This window comes from Cibotium barometz, chromosome 13 (genome assembly GCF_041138505.1).
Source record: "Cibotium barometz isolate CiBa-2024 chromosome 13, ASM4113850v1, whole genome shotgun sequence".
NCBI lineage: Eukaryota > Viridiplantae > Streptophyta > Polypodiopsida > Cyatheales > Cibotiaceae > Cibotium > Cibotium barometz.
This window is the reverse complement of record NC_141058.1, coordinates 5,647,097-5,663,357: the sequence shown is the minus strand read 5'-3', so window position 1 is coordinate 5,663,357 and position 16,261 is coordinate 5,647,097.

The following is a 16,261-nucleotide window of genomic DNA, read 5'->3' as shown; positions in this document are numbered from 1 at the left end:
AATTCTCAATTCTCAGAATGCAACTCCTTCCGACTTAAAGATTTATGGCGCATATACAATAGTGGATGGTTTATTATATTATCAGGACCGTATTTGTGTACCTCCTCATGTTCGAAGAGTATTGGTGAAAGAACATCACGAGGTCACTTATGTTGCACACCCAGGCATCAACAAGACTTAACGTCTTTTGACAGCTACATACTATTGGCCTCAAATGAAGCAAGATGTTATTAAGTTTGTTACAGCGTGTCTCTCGTGCCAACGTATGAAATCTAGCAGACAAGTTCCAGCTGGTCTTCTTCAACCACTTCCAGTTCCCAATGCACGCTGGAAAAGTATTTAGTATGGATTTTATCACTTCATTGCCACGTTCTTCTAAAACAATACACAGATTCTTGTGATGGTTGATAGATTTTCTAAAATGGCACATTTCATCCCGTGCAAGAAAGTAGCCCAAGCTTCACATATTGCAGTATTGTTTATACAGTATATCTTCAAACTTCATGGATTGCCAAAATCTATAGTTTCGGATCGAGATCCAAAGTTTACAAGACATTTTTGGACTTCGATATTCAAGTCTCTTGGTACAAATTTACTCTTTGGCTCTGCTTATCATCCTCAGACAGATGGACAAACGGAACGAGTTAATCAGATTTTGGAAGAAATGCTGCGACATTATGTTTAGTCTCGATTAGCTTCATGGGAAGAATATTTACCTTTGATGGAATTTGCTTATAATAATTCTTATCATTCAGCTGTTAGAATGACACCTTTTCAAGCAGCTTATGGCCATACTCCCCTTATTCCTGCCAACTTTGTTCTTCAACATAAAGTGGCTTTAGCAGACCACCTCATTCAGGAAATGCAAGATATTCTATTACAGATTAAGAATAAGATGATCAGCGTCCAAGAGCAATATCAACGCACAGCTAATAAGCGTCGTCGTCACATTGAATTTCAAGAAGGAGATTTGGTATTCTTATATATTGCCCCTCATTGATACAAGACAATGAAATCGGTTTTCCCAAAGCTTCGCCCAAGATATTATGGACCCTTTTGTGTTATTAAGAAGAACTCATCTCTCAGTTATAAGTTGGAGTTACCACCTTCTTGGGGTAGAATTCATCCAACTTTCCACATTTCTTGGCTCAAGAAGTTTGTGGACGGTGATTTTCCAGTTTTAGCTCATTTGGATTATGTTCCAGAAATTGAAGATGAACACATACTCTTAATTCCAGAGATAATTCTTGATGTCAGACAGAAAGAAACACGACAGAAGCTCACTACACAATTTTTGGTTAAATGGAGAGATCTTGATAATTCCGACTCTACTTAGCAAAGTGATGAAGACTTACAGGAATATGCAGAACTTCTTCGGGAATTCTTTCAAAGACAACCATCTCTTCTTAGCCGGAGTCTTATTTTAAGTGGGAGGAAATGTCACGATTGTGACTCTCTCTCTTAATCTCACCTTAATTACTCCTTAATCCCTTATTAAGGGAAAGCACACTTGTGAAGGGTCACACCCTTACACATGAGTCACTATCAAAGGACATGTCTAACATAACCGTTGACTCGAGCCACACCCCTTCCCAGGAATCTTTCAGCCTCTATTTAAGAAAGGCCCCTGTCTCAATGCAAACGGCTCAATCTTTCTATCAGCATTTGTCTTATGTTTGTTAATTAAGTCTTAATCATGTTAATAAAGCTATAAAAGCTTTACATTATTTGCTATGCAACTTCCGTCAAGTTAAGCAGAAGAAGATGTCACATGCATACCGCACTTGGAATCCACGTAGACATATCTGAACAAGAAGGTGCAACTGGCTCACGGAACTGCCATCCCCATCTGGCACTGTGGAACACCACCAACAAACCTCCTAGGAGTTCTTCCCGATCTGTGTTCTTGCCTTGGGCTTCGAATCCGTGTACTTTCCTGTACCTTGGACGTGCACACCATCATATGGGACTGAATCAGTGTTTAGCTTTGCTGAGCCTAATGCTCTGATACCAATGTAACACGCGGAAGCTCTGGGAGTCTTCTTTCAGCCCTAAACACTCTTGAGAGCCATCTGATGCAAAAACGCAGGTATAGAGAGAGAGTAGAGAGAGAGAGAGGTGCTGGAAAATTCAATATATTCTATGATGCACATGACATCCCCCTCTGCTAAACTTGATGACGGGATTCCAACCTGCTCTTGGATGACTGTCATCATCCCAATCCTTTCCCCGAAGTTCCTCTGTCATCATCCATCCCTGGCAACCGTTTTCTCTAAAAACCCGACCTGTTCTCCAAACCACTCTGTCTCTGACGAAGATCTATGCATCTGTTTCCCTCTAGTCCACAATCCGTCCCTGCCCTGACTCTGAACACCGTCTTGGTCTTCATTCCTGGGAACTGAGTCTGGCACCCTCACATCACCCTTGGAGAATCAGCCTCCCTTAAGACCATTACTTGAGAACCTATCTGGCTCACGGAACTGCCATCCCCATCTGGCACTGTGGAACACCACCAACAAATCCGTGTACTTTCCTGTACCTTGGACGTATACACCATCATATGGGACTGAATCAGTGTTTAGCTTTGCTGAGCCTGATGCTCTGATACCAATGTAACACGCGGAAGCTCTGGGAGTCTTCTTTCAACCCTAAACACTCTTGGAAACCTTCTGATGCAACAACGCAGGTATAGAGAGAGAGTAGAGAGAGAGAGGTGTGCTGGAAAATTCAGTATATTCTATGGTACAAAAAGGTACCTAAATCTGCAACCATAGGCTGCCTTACATAAAAAGGTGGTAACACACCAAAAATCTGTCCCCTATGGGACTCCTACTGACTCAAACCCCTAGAGGGAGTGAATGATTAAAACAATGAGCAAGTGGACCTATTTATAGGTCCCTTGGACAATGTAGGAGCTGGCCGTCTGCTGGTCGGCCAGTTCTCAATGCATTAAATGATATTTAACTCAGCCGACTTGGTCCTCCTCCTTGATCTTGATGCGCCTGATGCTGCCCCTGTTTGCTGGTTCAGCCGACCACCTCCATGAGCAGCCGACAGTCCTTTCTGTGCAGCCAGCACCAATGTCCTGCAGCCGACACACTTCTGATCTTCAGCTTGTTCTCCACGCCGGTCTCCAGTCTACACTGCCACAAGTGCTTTGTACTCTTTCATCTTGGTTCTACTCTTTATCTGGCTGCCTCTTCTAAATCTAGCCCTGAGAATGTCCATGGCATCTATGATGCACATGACACTGTGAGTCTCCCTCTGGAATGATGTCAGTGGTTCTGTGTATCTAGTATGACACTGGATGCCAAACCTTTGTGTAGACAGGTAGGATTTGCATGTAGGGATGGGGCCAGCCCATAGGGCTACCCCAAGTACAATTATGTGGGCATGGGGGAGGTGTAGAACCACCCCCAAAGGGCCAAGAGGGCCTTGGCTGTGCCCACCAGCCATGGGATGGGCTGGAAGGGCTGTCGGCCAGCCCTAGGGCCTCTGGACAAGAGGCCGACAGGGCATCAGGCCCTTAAAAGCCTGTCAGCCAAGTGTGGGGGAGCCCACGCAGGCTGCCCAGCAGCCCATAACAAAAGCGAATGCTAGCCAAACAGCCAAGTGTGAATGCGCATGATTTTTCAGCATTTAATGTTATTTAAACAAGTTGTAGAGGGAAAAATAACCAGCCGACCAGCATCTTCTAGGGGTATAAATACCCAAGGCATAAATCAGTTCACTCATCTCATAATTCACAAAGTGTTGGAGCTAACTCAAGGAGGGGACAGCCAAGAACAAGCTAACACAGAGGGTGAAGGATTGAAGGTCAAGGGCAGAGGATTCTCCTCAACCAAGAAGGTTCAGGTTCAATCTTTTATTTTCAGATTAGCATCATTCTAATAAAAGCAAATACACCATGTGAGGTGGGGGCCCTACAGAGGGTGTTCGAGACCCAATATTGTGTCTTCTCCCTCCCTCCCCCGCCCCCCCCCCCCCCTCTCTCTCTCTCTCTCTCTCTCTCTCTCTATACATACATACATACATACATACATACATACATATTTTATTTTATTTTTTCTGCACATCTACATTTAGTTTTGTGTGTTATTTTCGTCGCGACAAGTGTGCTGATTTTTGAGCATTGAAGTTATCGATCTCCCCCGAAGCTTCCGCATGTTACACTCTCCAATCCGGTCCATGAACTCATATAGGAGCCGAAGAGCATTGCCCCTCCATGCCAGAAGTGATGCAAAGAACACTGTGGATTGGCTGAAGACCTTTCACCAAAGCCTCAACCTCCTGCCACCAACTTTCTCGCATCACAGTACATGCAAAAGCCACTGCCTTCAGATGTTCATGATCATCCCAGCTCATCCACTCCAGAGAGACCATAGTGTGCATGAGTCCTTGGCGGACTCTCACTACCCTCACAACCACAATGACCATATATGCGAACCTGTTCTATGAAGGCTTCAAAAGCTCAAGATCGTTGTTGACATGATACATTGCCAAGACCTTGGGCCTCTTGGTGCTGGCCACCTTGCTGCCCAGGCCCAGCCGACAGCATGCCCAACCATGGGTTTGGCTGTTGGGCATCGACCATGGGCCTCTTGGCCCCTAGGGTGGCCCACAAGGGTTACCACCTTAATAGGCAAGGGTCTAATACTCTTTCACCTTCTTCTACATGCAACTACATGCTCTATGTCTCAGACGTCTGATATCTAGCTACAAAAAAACAAACACATGTCATTCCAAAGGGTGACTCACAGTACGGACTGGCACTGCTTTATATGTGGCACTTGCACACCTGACCAAGACCATGTGTCACCATTTGGCCACCCAATTGGTCCTCCCGTGCTTTCTTATCATGTATATACATCGGACTGGTGTCCATGGCAGTTGTATGTTCCGGGAATAGATGCCACTCATGTGATATCGTGGAATTGGCTTTCCGTTAGGACTTGTGCCTCTGTGTACATGCCCGGAAATGCCTAGTGGATTGGTGTTCCATTGGATCTAGTACCTCATGTATTTGCCTGGAGCACATCTATTTTGGTATAGTCTCATAACCTTGTCCATAACAATGTTGCATTGCATAACATCTTTATGTGCTTGCTTGCAATTGAAATTGCATACTGTTTTCATGCTTGCTTGACCAATGTGTAGTTCCGGATGAGGAGACGCCCGCCCGCGAACCGTGCGTTTGAAACTGTATGCTCTGCTGACATGGTTATGTGGCATGTGACCGGTGGTAAATATTGGTCATAAACCTAACCTTAGGAATTAGCACTAATTTATAAGTGAGTGTACACACACTTCATTAAGTTTTGGACGACCAAAACTCGCTTATAAATTATGACCAGCCCGGTGTTCACACACTGTGATGTCCCGAGGTGGACAAAACCCAATGTCCACTGCCCAAACCTTATCCCCTTTGTACAAAAGGAGTTACCAGCCATGTGTCCATTCTAGCGCATCACATGACACCTAGACTGGACAACTCACCACCTCACTCTTCCCTCTCTCTTGAAGTAGGCGCCTCATTCATGAGGCCTCTTGGGCTGTATTTTCTATACTTTCTCCTTCCCAAGTCCATATCCAAGCTAGGTAAGGTGTTTCCCAAGCTTCCAAGAGTGTTTCCGAGTGCTAATCACTCTTCTATACACTCCCAATGACTGAAATTCAGCAAAACAGCTCTCTTTCTTGCTGTAATTTCTGGTCTTTTTGCTAAAAACCCTAATTTCACACTTCTTTCTCAAGTTGAACCTTTCAGTCCAAGATGCCTCCTTCATGAGGCCTCTTGGGCTGTATTTTCTACACTTTTCTCCTCCTCAAGTCCATATCCAAGCTTGCTAAGGTGTTTCCCAAGCTCCCAAGAGTGTTTCTGGGTGCTAATCACTCTCCTATACACTCCCAATGACTGAAATTCAGCAAAACAGCTTTCTTTCTTGCTGTAATTTCTGGTCTTTTTGCTAAAAGCCCTAATTTCAGCCCTCCTTTCTCAAGTTGAACCATAGAGGAAGCTTTCCCAGGGTTCCCTTCATCTTCTTGAAGACTTTTGTCGCAAAGAATTGTAACAAATCGAAGATTTCAACACTTTAAGCACTTCCATCACGAAGACTTCCGTTGTCATCGACTCTACTTGCAATTGGTAAGCTTTTATGCTTAAATATAGAAAAAAGTAGGAAGAGGGAGGAACCAAATTACAAGATCACATACCCTGTGTAGTAGTCTCTTGTCCTACGTGCTCTCTTGCAGATTGTTGCTACCATGTGCGGAACAATAGAGGACAGATAGTAGGGAATATGGACACTTGAGAGGATAGGGTGAGTTGCAAGTCTACACCAACAACTACATTGTTTACAATACTGTATTCATATGCATTGGTATGGAAATTTGGTCAAAAATGCCCATGACACTATGTACTTGATTCGCCCAAGATCAATATACTTTATTTGAGAAAGGGGCCAGCCGTTCCGGCTCATTGTGCGTCTCTTGTCAAATTCAATAAATTACTTCTTGTATTGAGCATGTTGTCCTTTAAATCTTGGTGTATTCAAGTGAATTGATTAGCATTGTGTTCAAGCAAGTTACACCACGTACGGGAAACAAACTTCACTGTTGAAGACGTTAGCAACCCACCCAATCTTTGCGACATCTTCAATGAGCAAGTCTAGACTATGGGATGCACATGAAGTCCATACAATCTCAAGGAACTCATCCTCTAGCATCCGTCCCATAGAGACAGTTGTTGCCATTGTCAGTGACCACATGCAATATGTTTTGTAGGCATATCTCAATGAGAACCTTCCGCAAGTGTCTCCATATAAACTCTCATGTCACCACTGTCCCAAGCATAGATGCATCAATGGCATGCCAAAACATAATGCCCTTGCAAGAGGACACCAAAATGTTGTCCACATTCCTCTTGCATACATATCACATAACAATGTGCAACCATCCTTGCTCCAAGTGGATTTAAGTGGCTCCACCTCCACCTTCATTGCACCTTCCTCATTTTAGAGCTCTATGTCCTACAAGCTAGCATAGGAGGGCCCCTCCCACTCACATCTAATGCGGCTGATTGCCTTCATGCCACATGGCCCTTCTCTGTTGTGGGATACACACAATGTTAAAAGAAAGACAAAGCGCATTAGATCAACGACCTTCTTAGTTTCTATTATTTCTTGGTTTTGCATGTTTGCTTAAATACTCGCTCTCTTGAGTGAGTCTCTAGGTCCTAAAGGCACTTTTTGCTGTCAGAGCGGAACTATCAACACCCACAAATCCTACTTGATTATGTGCATCTAACTCTGATCCCAATCTGGTTCTCTTAAGACTTAGATGTATCACATGTATCCTCACTAGCATCAACATCGCAACCCTGTATACCGAACTACTGTTTTTTCCCTTGTTCCAAAAGGCAACTTTGATTTCTGTAGGCACCAACTTGGCAAGGACCAATGCCTTCTCTCTTCAAACTTGAGAAATGAGCTAAGCTTCACGCACATTATGCTACCACTTGAACAAACCCCACAAAAAGTACATTTCCACTATTAAGTGCCAAAATCATTGTATTTTTCCATAGGAGTGATGTGGTTCCACATGGCATCCTTGGTGCGAGACATTGTGACAAACACAAGGCAACATTGGGACCCTAGCAAGAAAAATCTCCAATTTCACATTCTGATTTTTTGAGAAAAAACAAACAAAATCAGCCAAGATCAATTAGATTGGTAGGGACGCACACATTGTTGCTAGTGCTAAGATTCCCAAGCATAGGAGGATGTTTTTTCAAAAAACGTGAAGTGTCTGGTCGATTTGTTAAAAACATCCTTTTTCAACTTGGTAAGGCATAGCCAATTTTGAAAGTCCTTTCATACGTATGAAACAATTTGTTAAAAATGCCCTTTTCAACTTGGCCAGGTTTGAAACTGAATGGGAGATTAAGAGTTAGGGTTTCATGTGGGAGACATACACAGAGAAGAAGAAGAGAGAGAGAGAGAGAGAGAGAGAGAGTTGTGGAGATAAGTCAACTCAATGGAATGAGTGTGTGACTCCCCTATCACATATGTATATTTTGCACTAGTACACATAGTGCACTTAGTACATTAAAAGTACTAAGTGTACTATGTACTATAACTTATGGGCTTGTACACACTACAAGGGTGGGCATAATGCCTTTACCCCAACAACCTCCCACTTAAAGGCAAAGTGCCCTTAAATGAAGGAAAAGAAAAATCAGCATGTACATGATAATATACAAGGCCATATCAAGGCTGAAACTGGCCTCATCCAATGCCCATCAAGTGTCTGCAATGAGCAAACCGCTCCGGAGGCAAACTCTTTGTCAACAAATCAGCCGAGTTGTCATCCGTATGAATCTTAACAAGCTGAATTTGCTTGTTCTCTATCACCTCTCTGATGAAGTGATACTTCACATCCACATGCTTCGTCTTTGCATGAAAGACAGGGTTCTTTGCCAACTGGATGGCACTCTGACTGTCACAATGCAACAATGGAATATCCCCTGTATAACCCAAATCAACCACTAACCGAGATAGCCATAATGCCTCCTTGCAAGCCTCTGTGGCTGCAATATACTCGGCCTCTATCATGAGCAACCAAAGCTAACACAGCTCTAAGTGTGGTCATTTTGACCACTAGAGAGAAGATCTCATCAAAGTCCACACCATATTCCTGCTTGAAGCCCTTAGCCACTAACCTGGCTTTGTATCTTGGCTTTGCATCAGGTGCAACTTTGAGCCTGTAAACCCACTTGCATGGCAAAACCTTCTTGCCTGTAGGCAAATGCACCAACTTCCATGTTCCATTTTTGTGCAGAGAATCCATCTCTGACTTCATAGCACGCTCCCAAAGAGCCTTGTCTGCCCTCTGTAAAGCCTCCTTATAACATGAGGGCTCCCCACAGTCAGTGAGCATCAAGTAGTCAACCCCTGGAACAAACCTGTCAGGGGCTCTGGAGGGTCTTGTGGACCTCCGTACCCAATGACCATCATTTGCAGGTTGCTGTCCAGCCTGCATATCACCTATTGGTGGCTCCTGTTCCATGCCATAAGGTTGAAATATCATGCCCGGTATCTCCTCTAACTGTTGTATATCCATAGGGATATCGTCTGCCATCTCTGGCTGTCCATTTTCAGCACCATTTAAGGGCTGGTTTTGCTGCTGTAATCGCTGATTTACAGCCCTTGGTTGTTGTCCATGATGTCCATCATCATCAAAGATGACTCTGCCAAGCTCCTGTTGCCTTGCAAGCTCCTTATACATGCATGTTTCATCAAAAATGACATCATTGCTGCGTATAATTTTTCTATTCACTAGATCCCAAAGTCTATACCCCATTTCACCTCTGTCACCATATCCTAGGAATATGCATTTGTGAGACTTAGGATCAAGTTTGGTGCGCATTTCCCTGCGTATGTGCACGTACGCAACGCAACCAAACACTCTCAAGTGCTTGTATGACGGAGGCTTCCCTGTCCATACTTCCTCTGGCACTTTCCCACCAAGCCTTGTGTTAGGTGACCTGTTTATAAGATGAACGGCTGTCATAACAGCTTCAGCCCAAAAACCATGAGGTAACGCAGCATGTGACAACATAGAACGGACCTTCTCCTGAATGGTCCTGTTCATCCTCTCTGCTGTCCCGTTTTGTGGAGGATCATAAGGAGTAGAGAGCTCCCTCTTGATGCCTTTAGCATCACAAAAGTCCTGAAACTGTTTGGACATATACTCTCCACCATTGTCGGAACGCAAAGCCTTCAGTGTTTTGCCAGTTTGATTCTCAACAAGAGCAACAAACTTCTCAAACACTGAGAATGTATCACTCTTCAAACGAAGAGGATAAACCCACACCTTGCGTGTGGCATCATCAATAAAAGACACACAATATTTTGCCCCTTCCAAAGAAAGCTGAGGCATCTCACATACATCTGTATGCACAAGCTCTAACTGAGCATCTTTCTGTCCAAGAGCTTTCTTGTGGGGGCACTGGAGTTGCCTGCCATATATACAATGCTCACAAAACTGAAAACTTGAAAACTTTAGAGAAGGCAAGTAACCAAAACGAGACAATTGCTCCATTCCTTTGACACTCATGTGTCCCAACCGGCTATGCCACATAGACATTTCCGGCAGCTCGGTTGCATTTACATTAGCATGGTGACAAACACCTGCATGCATGAAGTAAAGAGTGTCCACCTTAGAGCCTCTCGCAACAACCAGTGAGCTCTTACTAATCTTCCACTTTCCACGACCAAATGTGGTAACATAATTAGCATCATCAAGCTGTCCAATAGAAAGCAGGTTCTTCTTGATCTCAGGCACATGCCTGACATCATGGAGCATAAGCTGTGAGCCATCTGAAAACACAAGCCTCACATCACCTCTGCCAAGAATCTTGCATGCATGGTTGTCACCCAAATAAACTACTCCTTCATTGCCAACAGTATACCTGACAAACAAGTCTCTGCAACCTGTGACATGAAAGGAGGCACCTGAATCAATGATCCATGAGTGCATACCATGACCATCTCCTGCAAGAAGTGAATGGGCATCAAGTGAAGACGTGAATAGGACCTCATCCTCACTGTCACCTACATGTGACACATTGACTTCTTCAATCTTGACTCCACTTTTGCCCTTTGGCTTTGCTTCTTTGGCTTCATCTTTGTCTTTGTCTTTTCCTTTGCCCTTTTCCTTTTGATCATTCTTCCATTTGTAGCATTGCTTTTTGATGTGTCCCTTCTTGCCACAATAATGGCATTCCAAGTCCTTTTTGGAGCGGGACTTGCTCCTTCCTCGTTCTTGGCTTTTACCCCTTTGCTGGGATCTCCCACGTGCATTCATTGCATTGGACTTTCCAACAAAGTTGTTTTTCCTGTTCATCTCTTCTTGAAGAAGAGCACCCTCAACATCCGCATATGACAACATAGCATTCGAATTGCTAGTGGCTGTCCTGAATGTGTCCCAACTCTCTGGCAAAGTGCATAAGAGAAAGGTGGCTTTGAACTCATCGTCCATTGCCAACTTTTGATTTATAACTTGGCTGACAATACCATTAAACTCATTTAGATGGGCTGCCATAGACGCCCCTTCCTTCATTTGAAGACCTATGAGTTTCTTCAACCAATACACTTTGCTTGAGGCACTTTGCTGGGCATACAAGTCCTGCAATCTTTGCCACATTCCCCAAGCTGTCTTCTCTTCACGAATGCTGAAAAGTAAAGTGTCTGACACAGACAACATGATGGTGGATCTTGCTAGCTCATCCATATCTTCCCACTCTTCAGCAGTAAGAGAAGCAGGCATTACACCCCTTTCTTTGATAGGCTTGTGCTGCTTCTTCTGGAGCAACACATTATAGCACTGGGTTTGCCAAATATCATAATTATGTGAGCCTTCAAGCTTCTTGATGTGAAGCAATGAAGAGCTCTCACCTGTGGGGTTGCCATAGCAATATGCAACCTGTCAATGCCTGACTCCCTGCAAAATGTGCAAACACTGCACCAGAAGCACACAAAGTGCTCACAGTTGTTCTCCCAAAGTTTATCTCCCACTGCGGAAGCACAAATGCAACTCTACTCCCACTGTATGTGATTAAATCACCAAAATCTGGTTGCTGCAGATTTAGGACAGCACCTTAAATGTGCTATGTTCCCCTTCCAAAGTACTGTACAACAGTACCAAGTGCTCACCAATGACGTACCAAATCTGTACCGACAAGTACAACAGCTGAAAATGAACCTTTTCTTCACTCAAATCAATGTTCAGCCATGCCAAAACTTGCACAAAGTTGTACCAAATCTGTACCAGCAAGTACAGTAGCAATAAATGCTCTCCTGGCTGTCCAAATGAGTGAAAATCAGACTTTTACAGTCCCGACCACTGCATACAACAGTCCCGAACAGAAATTGGGCAAAAGCCCCTTGACTGCAAGCTGATTTCTCAGGATTCAAGGCATAAAAGTCTTGCCTGCTGCTTTGCCAAGCTCAACAAGCATAAAATCTTGAAAAGCCCCTTGATTTAAGATCAATTTCTGATCATACGTGGTACATTAACGCACATGAAGGCATCCAAAGTCTCTCAATGCTTCCCCCTGGCCACATATACATCCAGTACATAAAAGCCCCTTGATTTACAGGCACATTGAGTGCTTGACATGCATCAACACATTGCCCAGAGCATCAAATGCAAGCGCCTACATGCAAATCAACCCAATCGGCACAAAAGCCCTTTGATCTGCCCCTTGATTTACAGGCACATTGAGTGCTTGACAGGCATCAACACATTGCCCAAAGCATCAAATGCGAGAGCCTGCATGCAAATCAACCCAATCGGCACAAAAGCCCTTTGATCTGCACTGCAATTTCCTGCAATTTAGGCCCGAATGTGAGATTGCTCACATCATACAGCATGTATGAATGCCCAATTGCACAATTACATCAAAAGCCCCAAATTTTGACATCCAATTTCCTGCAAATTGACTCTGATTGTGACCAATGTCACCCAATTTTGCCAATTTTGCTCAAAATTTGAGCAATTTGGCACCTGTACCTGCTCAATTGCAAATCCCCAAAAAAAAATTGAAGCATGTACCTTTGAAATCAGCTGATTTCTCTTTTTGTTGCAGGAAAAGGGGGTGATGAATTTGCTGCTGCTGTATTGATGCAGGCAGGCCAAGGAGGCGCTCGGCAGCTGTATTCGTGCAAGAGAAGAAATAGAAGGCAGCTCAACAGCGCTCAACTGACAGGCGACGGGCAAGCGAACTAGTTGTGGCGGATGTTGACTAGTTCGCAAGAAGCGAGGCAACCAGTCGTCAGGTACAGGGAGAGTCGGACGCGTAGCTCTCCTCGTGGGCGACAGGACCTCCACGGGCGCAGAAGGCGTCGGGTCCGAAGGGGTTGCGCGTGGGCGGCGGGAGCTCCACGGGGACACGTAAGCGTGCCCTTTGTTACGAGCGCTACACGCGACGAGCTGAGTGCCGCCCGCCAGCCTGCGTGCACGTATTCGCCCAACGCTTGAAAGCTATTCACCGCCTCCGCCTAGTAGCCAGCCGTCTAACGCCCAACGCGTTACTGCCTGCAATTCCCTCTTGTGGCCAGGCGCTTGACGTCCAATGCCTTGCTGCAACTCGTGGCCAACACTGCACACAGGCGACTTCAGCGCTGCAGTTCTTCTACAGACGACTTTCACTGTCTTGCAGCGCCCAACACGACAGCAAGCTCGAAGGTGCTCACAAGTCCATCCACAGTAGCTCTTCGATGTAGAAACCCTACCACTCTCTACCACAGGGATCTCCTGTAGCCAAAGCTCTGATACCAGTTGAATGGGAGATTAAGAGTTAGGGTTTCATGTGGGAGACATACACAGAGAAGAAGGAGAGAGAGAGAGAGAGAGAGAGAGAGAGAGAGAGTTGTGGGGATAAGTCAACTCAATGGAATGAGTGTGTGACTCCCCTATCACACATGTATATTTTGCACTAGTACACATAGTGCACTTAGTACATTAAAAGTACTAAGTGTACTATGTACTATAACTTATGGGCTTGTACACACTTCAAGGGTGGGCATAATGCCTTTACCCCAACAGAAACTCGTTTCATTCGTATGAAACGTCGAAGCGTTTCATATGTGTAAAACGTGTTTTGTAACTACTATGCATTGATTGTCGTCCTGCGTGATGCATGAGATGTAGCCACTCCCATGAGTCATGGCATTGCCTTTGGAACTTCCCCGAAGAGCAGCAAGTATGGCAGAGGATTCTTCACCTATTCACCACCTCTCGAGCTGCCTCCCACATCATCACCTTTTGGGGGGGGGGTAGTTGCCTGCGTGACAAAGTCAAGACCCACCCTATGAGGAGACAGCTGATGGCCAAGCCCTACGGCTCACACATTGCAGGACGAAGTCTATCCCCACTGCCCACTGTCCAATAGAGACCTGGTCCCCTAGCACTTGTTAGAGATGGGTGGTCAACAACATAGAGCGACATGGCACGTTTGGCGGGCACGTTGCAGCCACCCGCGCTGTAGGAGGTGGTTCCCGAGAGGGACCAGCCATGGAGGAGACTATCCTCCCCTATGTTTTGTCCTCTTTAAGAGGTTCGTATTTCAGCCTATGGCTGGTTTTAATATAACTAATAGAAGGACCTTTTTTTAGGGGAAAATTTTTTCAAAAGGCCAAGAGCTGCCATGGCATCCCTAGCATCCCAAGCCCAAGCACCCAACTTACCAAGTGAGTTGCATTTATAGGATTGTGGCCTAGCCTACCTACTGGTAGACCAGCCAACTTGACCTATATAACTATGGGCAAGGGTCATTTTCAAATAATGCCAAATATGTAGAGTCCAACCCAAGAACAACAGAGGCTAGTCTTGGTTCTCAAGGAGAAAGATTCAGCCCAGGGACAGCCAGACCAGCAACCTTTTCAAGATGTAGCTTAACGCACATAGAAAGGAGTTAGGATTGCACACTAATCTAAGTTTATCATTGTATAATCATATCTTGCAATAGACATTAGGTTAGATCTGAAATACCAAAACATATAGGGTGTAAAAAAATACCAGAAGAGCACAGATATGAAACTCATACCAAAGTACATAGGGTGCTCTTTCATTTTCGAAATCCCACTTCATGCAGGGTGCTCTTCATAAAAACACTGATCTTAAAATATTTTTCCGATGGCAGGGATCATTGTGAAGCCAGATTAATAGTTTTTCTACAAGAGAAATGGATACACATGCTCGACTGTTTTTCTACCCTTGATGCTTCTAAGGCGACATACTCAAGACCAGTTTTGCTTGCAATGAAGCGTCTCTCACATGTTTATGCTTCAGGTGGCGGCCCTAGGCGATGTCGGAGTCGTCGAAGTCGTCTTCGAAGGCATTGAAGAAGTCGGCATCGAAGGGGCGTGGAGTCGCAGAAGAAGTCAGCGGCGTCGTTGTCCGGATCCAGATCCATGGCCGTCGCAGCCGGAGAAACCCCCATCGCATCCTCTATCTCAGCAAACAACTTCATCTCTCTCTTTCTAGTTCGACCTTGACGCTTACATATCATGTACTCTCACACGATACCCAAAAACTATTACTATTCACACAACACCCAAAAACTTCATCATAGATGAATTAATAAAATGCCACTAATTCACCTTAGTGTAAGCCAAGGGTATGTGTGAATAACAAAGCCAGCCCCACCACCCTACTCGGCCGTGTTCCTCCCCGCCCTCCTCCTGACTCTCCTCACCGACCCCTCCTCCTCCACAGCTTGCAACCCTCAATCAAGAGATCGAGAGAGAGAGAGGGAGAGACAGCGCGGTTAGGTGTTTAGCCTACACGGTTCTGGATTGGCGAGCCTGCTTACAAGAGTGCTTGGACCAGCGAGAGAGAGATCAACACACACTCACAAAAGGCAAGATTGCAGGGCCTGAGACAAACACGCAGATAGAGAGAGGTGGTTATACACAAAATCGTGGCTTGTGTATGATATTTATTAAGAGTGCATATTCACTTTTACATGGCATTATTTAACGCAAGGGCTTAGGTAACCCTCGCCCATGTCCATAACCCACAACGAAAACCTTAGTACGAAAACTTTACTCCGCCATCCTTGTGCACACGCCTCCTAAGCGCCACCGCTCCTCACTGCCTCCGCCCGCATCAGTGCCTCCTATGCTTCCTCTACTACACTCCTAAGCACTTAGTAGCGATGGGCAGGAGAAGGAGGTGATCGCGAGTTCATCCTTTGAAAGGTGGATAGGAGAAGGAGGTGGGAGCTCATCCTCTGAAAGGAGGTGAACAGGCTGTGCACGGCCTTTTATACAGATTCCCATAATAGAAGGTCGTCCACCTTGTGGATATTTGATGTTTTGCATGCAAATGCAGATAGGGCGAGAGAGAGAGAGAGAGTGTGTCAGTGTACCATCAGGGATGTGCGAATCATAGACTACACACAGACATGGCAACAGACAGAGAAATAACAAGCCAAGAACGAAAGATGCATGGAGAGATGACAACTGTCAACATGCTTACACATGCCTCCCAAAAATAGAAGGGCATGGGCGCCGGCCTCCAACATCTCCGTTGCAATATATATACATTAAAAAATACTTTTCCACTTTAAACAAAACCTTCGAGATTTCGACCTTCTTGCACCACTATCGCAATTAATTAATCAACCCTATGAAAAAGCATCGTGGACACATATTCATTCTTTTTTTAGCCTAGCATTAATTTATTATTTTTTATCTTG